At 45.9% G+C, this 9,381-nt stretch overlaps 1 pseudogene; it reads left to right on the top strand.

The window, feature by feature from the left end:
- Positions 1 to 305: 305 nt before the first annotated feature.
- On the top strand, positions 306 to 7,725 carry LOC141103013 (endogenous retrovirus group 3 member 1 Env polyprotein-like; annotated as a pseudogene).
- Positions 7,726 to 9,381: the final 1,656 nt, after the last annotated feature.

Genomic DNA, 9,381 nt, shown 5'->3' on the forward strand with positions numbered 1-9,381 from the left:
CATACAAGACCACTGATAATCTCCCTCGATCTGGGGCTCCACGCAAGAACCCCACCCGTGGGGTCAAAATGATCACAAGAATGGTGATCAAAAATCCCAGAACCACACGGGGGGACCTAGTGAATGACCTGCAGAGAGCTGGGACCAACGTAACAAAGGCTACCATCAGTAACACACCAGGGACTCAGATCCTGCAATGCCAGACGTGTCCCCCTGCTTAAGCCAGTACATGTCTGGGCCCGTCTGAGGTTTCCTACAGAGCAATTGGATGATCCAGAAGAGGATTGGGATAATGTCATATTGAAGTAGGAACGGGGGTCAGTTTATATGGCCATGGTTATGTGTGCAGTAAGGCTGATTTAGAATTTCAGCTAAGAAGCCATTCTTGTATATACTATGCTAAGAACAGTTTATGAGCTCTGTAAAATATGTTACAGGCTGTGGTTAAAGACACTGAATTCACCCTCTCACCCCCCTTAACACAGACACCTGTGTTTAGCACACTGACGTACACTTTCCTATAAGTTAGCAAATGTCAAGCTGATTAGTAAGTAAGATAAGGAAACCGCAAAGGCAAGAATCTGCAAACTGCAAGAGTACAAAAGGAATTTGCTTTGCTAACTGCTTTGCAACCATAAGAGTAGGTTAATTGCTTACAAAGGTTAAGAGGTTAAAAAATGTCTTATAACGGAAATGTATTGTCTATCTACTTGTGACGTAATGTAATAGAGTTATAAGTACACTGAATTTGTCTGTATGGGCACTTCTTGGCGTGATAGACACGAGTCGGGCCAGGAGTGTCCATTCTTACTAGCTAAAAGAATGGAATAAACTCGCATACCAGAAGTTCATTATTGTCCAGCAGTCATTACCAATATCCTACCTACCTTACCTGCTACCTCATTTGGTGCATTGGCCGTAAGGGGGGAATATCGGTGTGACCTGTTGAGGCAGGTGGCACTGTTTTCCACCAGACCTACAAGGAATGGTCCGAGAGGCCAGCCCTGTGGGTTATATCGTAGTCTCAAAAGGCGCCTTCTAGAACTGTTATCTAGGAGACTGCGCTGTGTCCCATTTGGTGGCCTGCTGTGGACGACCTTCGTAGCGTCAAAAGGACCTGGGAATCCGAGCAGTAGATAGCTGGAGCTCCAACGGGAACAGGTGAGAGCTTTTTACTTTTGGTTTTGGGATAACTGTCAGACAGCCAGTCGGTCGGCCTCTCGACGGATCGAGAGAAGGGAAGCCTGATCACCTTCCGAGAAGAGACCTCCGTTTAGATGATTGTGCATCTTTCGGACGAATTCTCAGTCAGTCAGTAATTTTTGGGTGGGAGTGTCTGGTATGATTGATGTGTGTATGAGACATCACTTAGTGGTGAAGTGACCGTGTCCTCTTTTAAGTGCGTTTTCTGGCTGGGAGACCACGTCCAGGCCACTGACCGAGGGAAGCGTTGTCTATTGTTCCTACCTTTGTCGAGGATTCAGACCCCTTACTGAATTCTCATCATTTACCCTACCCTCTGTGTCTGTCTTGGTGTCTGTTAGGTTATAAGAATGGGTGGGAAACATAGTGTTGAATCCCCCCTACAAACCATGATCTCCAACTTTAGGAAGGGATTTTCTAAGAACTGTAATTTAAAACTTAGCCCTGAGAAATTGATAACATTGTGTGAGAAAGATTGGCCCTGTTATGGAGCGCGGTGGCCCCCACAGGGAACCCTTGACTTAGAGACCATTGACTGATTATTTGAGAATATTATGTCAGACTCACAGAAACATGACCAAGACGCACCTACCAGGAGGACTGTTCGTTCGGGTGATTGTGCATCCCTCGAATAAATCCTCAGCCAGTCAGGAGGAATATCCGTCCAGATGATTGTGCATCTCTCGGATAACTCCTCAGCCAGTCAGTCAGGAGGAATGTTCGTCCAGATGATTGCGCATCTTTCGGACAAATCCTCAGCCAGTCAGTCAGTCAGTCAGCTAGGAGAAAACGTCCGTCTGGATGATTGTGCATCCTTTGGACAAATGGGAGATAAAGACCTGCAGTGGATAGAAGCCACAAAAAGAGGAACAGTGTAGAATTATGGTTATGACAAAGAGTAGTGACACTGACAAAACAAACAAAACATATATTCTCAACCCGAAGAGACAGATCAACCTCCCCCGTATGTAGATGAACAGACCTCAGATAGAGACAGGTCAGAGCCATGTCCAAATGCCCCGTCCAGTGGACAAGAGGACTCAAGCTGTTGTCCACCTACATCAGATTCAGTCAGTATTTCAATGCCAAATCTCAGTAAATATACTCCTGACCGTAACACTCTGAGTATAGGCAGGACAGAAATAGGGAACTCAGTAGTAGTCAATGGGCTCCCCAATCAAGTGTCCACTTCCACTCCGAGAAATCCTGATGCAAACAGCCGGACCCTTGCCCGTCTTTCAACATACCTCTGCAAATGCCCTTAAGAAAACAGGCGGTGGAGGAATATCGGACTCTAGTTTACACCCCTTTTTAACACAACAGATTTACTGAACTGGAAGATTCATAACCCTGCCTACTCTGAGAAGCCCCAAGCCATCACAGATTTGCTCCGGTCAATAACTCAGACCCATAACCCCACTTGGTCGGACTGCCAGCAACTTTTATTGACCCTTTTTTATACTGAGGAGAGACACAGAATTAACCAAGCAGTGCAGAAGTATAAAAGGCAAAAGACCCTTCCTATTAGAAAGACTTTGTAGTTTTGGGGGGGGGGGCATCAAGTCCAACATCAGTTCCTGTACATGCCGGATTCCCCTATTCCCTTGCTGGGCAGAGACTTACTTGCTAAACTCAGAGCATACATATACTTACAATCTGACGGACAGGCTATCCTAAAATTGCCCCATCCCTTTGAAGCCCGCATACTGCAAGACATCCCGGGACTATGGGCAGAAGACAACCTACCAGGATTAACCACACACGTTCCCCCAATCCTTATTGAATTAAAATCAGGAGCCACCCCAGTCAGCCTGAAACAGTACCCAGTCCCTCTAAAAGCCCTAGTAGGAATACAAACAAATTCCTACACTATGGAATTCTAAAACCCTGTCAGTCTCCCTGGAATACACCTCTACTTCCAGCGCAGAAACCCGAAACAGCTCACTGTTGTCCTGTTCAAGACCTCAGAGCGGTCAATCAGGCTGTAATGACCATGCACCCAGCGGTCACTAATGAACTGTTACAATTACTGTGGGAGGCAGGTTATAAGGTGTCCCGGAGAAAGGTGCAATTGTGACAAGAGACTGTAAAGTACCTGGGATTCAGAGTATCACAAGGACAGAGACAATTGGGAGAAGGCAGGAAAGAAGCTGTTTGTCAGATTCCCACCCTGACTACCAGACGGCAAGTACTTGAATTCCTGGGGGTGGCAGGATTCTGCTGAATCTGGATACCGGACTTGGCCATAAAAGCCAGACCCCTCTATGAATCCACAAAGGGGGGAGAAAAGGAACCCTTCCAATGGGGAGAACAGCAAAACAGAGCATTAAGACATTAAGGTCTCCCTAATGCAGACTCCTGCGCTGGGCTTGCCGGATAGCCAAAAAGTCTCCTATTGGTATGTCAGTGAAAAACAAGTAATAGTAGTAGGAGTCTTGACACAACACTCTGGGTCTTGGCAGCGCCCTGTAGCATACCTTTCAAAACAACTGGACACTGTAGTTCAGGGATGGTCATCCTGCCTGCGGGCCATCGCAGCAACAGCCCTCCTTGTGGTCGAAGCTGACAAGTTGTCATTAGGTCAGGAGACTTATGTCCGAGTCCCTCACCAGGTACAGGCACTAATGGATTACAAGGGAAATCACTGGTTTGCTAACAGTCGAATGGTTAAATATCAAGCTATGCTGTGTGAAAATCCTCGTATCCACTTAGAGACTGTAAACACTTTAAAACCCAGCCACTCTGCTCCCCACCTCACAAGAACCCCTACCTCAGGACAGTCTCCGGGTAATGGATATGAAAGCCGACCAGACTTGAAAGACAGCCCCTTGAAAAATCCAAACGTTGAGTACTTTACTGACGGAAGCAGTTTTGTAAAAGATGTTTATCCCCAGATATAGACTCAGACAATGGCCCTGACTTTGTCCACAAGTGCCTCCAGGAATTAGCAACAGCACTTAAGATTACTTGGAAACTACATACCGCATATAGGCCACAAAGTTCTGGAAAAGTTGAACGGATGAACTGCACACTCAAGTCACAACTGGCTAAGCTCTGTCAGGAAACCCAAATGAAGTGGACCTTGATGTTGCCTATTGCTTTACTGAGAATTCGGAGTACCCCAACAAAGAGGACAAATCTGTCCCCTTTTGAGGTACTGTATGGTAGGCCCCCACCTATCATTAGAGGGATAAGAGGAGACTTGCATCAGATAGGAGGGGTAGTTAACCGTGAACTGATACAGAAACTTGGGGAAAGTATGCAGTGTTGTATAACATAGGGAAATGGGTTCAAGAGAAACTTCCCATAAGCTTGTCGAACCCAGTACACCCCTTTAAACCAGGAGATACAGTGTGGGTAAAGGAGTGGAACATAACCCCACTAGGGCCAAAATGGAGAGGTCCTTACACTGTTCTGCTATCTACCCCAACAGCCATTAGGGTAGCTGAGGTGACACCCTGGATACACCACTCCAGGGTAAAGCGAGCTGCTGACCTCACAGACTCCGGGCACAGTACATTAGACCCCCAAGATCCTTTGAGACTGAGATTGACCAGAGAAATCAGAAGGAAGAACTCCAGCCCTGTGTTCAGCACACCCCTGGAAGCTGCTGAATTTACGCACGGCAGAAGATAGACAGACTGCAGCCCTGCGGCCAACACACTCCTGGAAGCTGCTGGCTCAACGCACGGCGGAAGATAAAGGATATCTACTAAGCTCTGCTCCAACCACAGCCCGGACGCTGGTTGGTCTACGCACAAGCTGAAGCTTGAGGATATTCATCGGTGTAATGTTTACTAAAATCGTTATAATGAGACTGTTGATAGCCATAATAGTGATACTGACCGGGTTAAAAGAGGGGGAGAGTAACTCATGTGACTCTTGTATAAAAACCACCAGAGTAGGATCTGTGACTACCAAGATGTTACTGTGGCACTCCCATTATCAATGCAAGGGTACAGACACTGGTACCTGCATACATAATGGGACTACCTATTCAATGTGCTCTGTGGAAGATCAGATAACCTGCTATGATCCCACTTATGCACCTTACAAAACCTGGTTAACCGTCCGGAGCTTTAGTTCCACCGGGAAGCTTATAAACCGTACACTGATCACTGACCCCAGCACTGCAGCAAGCCTAATTTTTGATGCGTGTGCTGCGATCAACCTCAACCCCTTCCCTTCCTTTAGGAGGGTGTGGGGGATTGGAATGGGAGAGAGAGTATTTGAGAAATGATAGGTACATCTGTTCAGGGAAACTGGGACCTAGCTGTGCAGGTGAGGAATGGAATTACTGCCCCAACTGGAGGTGTGCTGCTTGGGGAACATGGGGAATGAAAAATCAGGATGCAATCCTACAATCCTTAGCTAGTTCATCCAGCTGCACAGTGGGAAGTTGCACCCCTGTGAATTTCACCATACATAACCCTGTCCAGTTTTTAGCACAATGGGGAAATAAGTTTGGAGTTCATATTTATGGTAAAGGATCAGACCCCGGTACAATTGTGTATGTCTCACTAGAAACTGAACTAACAAAGAGTGTTAATCATCAGCTATTTCATTCCCTTTATGAAGAACTGGCCACTGGTATGGAAATGCCTCCTAGCACAAAGAACCTGTTCATTGAACTGGCAGAAAGTGTGGCTGACAATTTACAAGTGACAGATTGCTATGTGTGCGGAGGAACTACCATGGGAGACCAATGGCCTTGGGAAGCCAGGGAAAAAGATTATGATGTGCCATTCAGTGCCACCTCTGAGCAGCCCCTGAACGAATAAGGTCAGAATGGCACCTGAAAACATCAATAATTGGGAAATATTGTATAGCCAGGTCGGGTCCCCAGTATAGAACACATGTAGGAGAAATGGCCTGTTTAGGACAACATTTTAATAACAACACTTCTAAAAATACATCCTGGTGGAGTGATTCAAACGTACCCGTGCCTGACCCACACCCCTTTACCAATTTCACTCATCTAAAAGGGCTATGGGAAAATCTCACCAAAGAATCTAACTGGAAGGCCCCAGAAAACTTGTATAGGATTTGTGGGAACAAAGCCTATTCAGAGCTCCCTCAAGACTGGTCAGGAGCCTGTGTCTTAGGTACCTTAAAACCCTCATTTTTCCTTCTTCCACTGGGGAATAGGGAAGAATTGGGAGTCTCGGTGTACACAGGTCCAAAGAGGAAGCAGAGATCATCTAGCTTGAAGATAGGAAACTGGAAAGACAATGAATGGCCCCCAGAACGTATTGTCCAATATTATGGTCCAGCTACTTGGGCCGAGGATGGTAGTTACGGTTATAGAACACCAATTTATATGCTTAATCGAATTATAAGGTTACAGGCTGTACTAGAAATAATTACTAACGAAACTGCTACTGCCTTAAATTTGCTTGCTAAACAAGGAACTAATTTACGTGCTCATGTGTATCAGAATAGACTTGCCTTAGACTATCTGTTAGCTACTGAGGGTGGTGTCTGTGGAAAATTTAATCTGAGTAATTGTTGCTTAGAAGTGGACAACACAGGAAAAGTAGTTGAAGAAATCACTGGTAGAATGAAAAAGTTAGCTCATGTGCCGGTCCAAACATGGGATGGTTTCAACGCTGGTAGCTGGTTCGGGGATTGGGGTTTCCCCAGTGCATATGGGGTGAAGGCTATATTGGGGATCGTTGTAGTAATACTTGTAGCATGTCTGCTGTTACCCTGTCTGATTCCTCTTGGGACTAGAATGATCCAGAGTTTCATTGAGGCCACCGTAGAAAGAAAGGCTGCGACCCATATTATGGCTATGTGGAAATACCAGCCATTAACTCCCCAAGACTAAATAAAAATCTCAGTAACATTGGGCTCTGATCCATTAGAAAGCAGAACGGTATGGTATTTAATGATGCTTAATCTCGCTCATATTAATCGCTATGATTATGATCAAAGGGGGGAATGAAGTAGGAACGGGGGTCAGTTTATATGGCCATGGTTATGTGTGCAGTAAGGCTGATTTAGAATTTCAGCTAAGAAGCCATTCTTGTATATACTATGCTAAGAACAGTTTATGAGCTCTGTAAAATATGTTACAGGCTGTGGTTAAAGACACTGAATTCACCCTCTCACCCCCCTTAACACAGACACCTGTGTTTAGCACACTGACGTACACTTTCCTATAAGTTAGCAAATGTCAAGCTGATTAGTAAGTAAGATAAGGAAACCGCAAAGGCAAGAATCTGCAAACTGCAAGAGTACAAAAGGAATTTGCTTTGCTAACTGCTTTGCAACCATAAGAGTAGGTTAATTGCTTACAAAGGTTAAGAGGTTAAAAAATGTCTTATAACGGAAATGTATTGTCTATCTACTTGTGACGTAATGTAATAGAGTTATAAGTACACTGAATTTGTCTGTATGGGCACTTCTTGGCGTGATAGACACGAGTCGGGCCAGGAGTGTCCATTCTTACTAGCTAAAAGAATGGAATAAACTCGCATACCAGAAGTTCATTATTGTCCAGCAGTCATTACCAATATCCTACCTACCTTACCTGCTACCTCAATATGGTCAGATGAAATCAAAGTAGAACTGTTTTGTAGAAACACAACTCGTCGTATTTGGAGGAGAGAGAATGCTGAGTTGCAACCAAAGAACACCATACCTACTGAGAAGCATGGGGGTGGCAACATCATGCCTTGGGGCTGTTTCTCTGCGAAGGGAACAGGACGACTGATCCGTTTACATGAAAGACTGAATGGGGCCATGTATCGTGAGATTTTGAGTGCAAACCTCCTCCCATCAGCAAGGGCATTGAAGATGAAACGTGGCTGGGTCTTTCAGCATGACAATGATCCCAAACACACCGCCCGGGCAACGAAGGAGTGGCTTCGTAAGAAGCATTTCAAGGTCCTGGGGTGGCCTAGCCAGTCTCCAGATCTCAACCCCATAGAAAACCTTTGGAGGGAGTTGAAAGTCCGTGTTGCCCAGCGACAGCCCCAAATCATCACTGCTCTAGAGGAGATCTGCTTGAAGGAATGGGCCAATATACCAGCAACAGTGTGTGACAACCTTGTGAAGACTTACAGAAAACATTTGACCTCTGTCATTGCCAACAAAGGATATATAAGAAAGTTTTGAGATGAACTTTTGTTATTGACCAAATACTTATTTTCCACCATAATTTGCAAATAAATTCTTTCAAAAATCAGACAATGTGATTGTCTGGATTTGTTTCCACATTTTATCTCCTATAGTTGAGGTATACCTATCATGACAATTACAGGCCTCTCTCATCTTTTTAAGTGGGAGAACTTGCACAATTGGTGGCTGACTAAATACTTTTTGCCCCACTGTATATGATTAGAGATTTTACACTGCCTGCACGCCACAAACCTGCCTGCCTAATCTAACTCAATCTCTGTCCACGCCAACACTACATGCGGCCGCCGTTGGAAGCAGTCTTATATAGTGTGGGGCGTAGACTTAGTCCCCTGAGCCATGATTGGCCAAAGGCACCCTGCCTGAAGCACGTTGTACAGTGTTCTATACTAATTTGTGAGCAATAAATATCAAATCAATAAAGAATCTATTTCTCAGCTTCTTCACATTTGGGGTCCTCTGCTGACACCAGTTTCCCATCTTTTGGGGCTCCTAAACCTTAGTGTTAACACATCAGAGTCCTGAGACTGTAGAGCATAGGATCATCCAGATCACCCCATAGGGTTGCTACCTGTCCAGTTTTGAAATGTGCCCGGGTTTCCATCCGCCAGAAACCCAGGCACACATACCACCGTCCTGTGGCCAGTGGCAGCGGATCTCTGGCCCCAGCTGCAACATTTAGAGAGGCGCTGTGCATCCCGTGCCCGCTGTCACACAGTTAAACGGGTCATGGGTGGGGCGGCACACATGAGGGCCTGTGATTGGCCTGGTGGAGCTGGTCACATGTGGAGGCCGGGCTGGACTGTGTATAATTGTGCCTGCTTGCTTCAGGAGTCCTGCCTCATGCTGTGCATCGTTGGTCTGGTCTGTCTTGTCTGTCAACCCCCCCCCCACCACCACTGCCTCTCTCACCTCACTTTCTCACCTCCCCCCCCCCACATCTTTCCCTCCTCAGGGGGTGGGGGCCCCAATAATTGCTAACAGCAGCCCTGTGAGTGCACCAGTTCAGATATGTCTTGCCGACGCACTTCTCCC

Source organism: Aquarana catesbeiana, linkage group LG07 (genome assembly GCF_042186555.1).
Source record: "Aquarana catesbeiana isolate 2022-GZ linkage group LG07, ASM4218655v1, whole genome shotgun sequence".
NCBI lineage: Eukaryota > Metazoa > Chordata > Amphibia > Anura > Ranidae > Aquarana > Aquarana catesbeiana.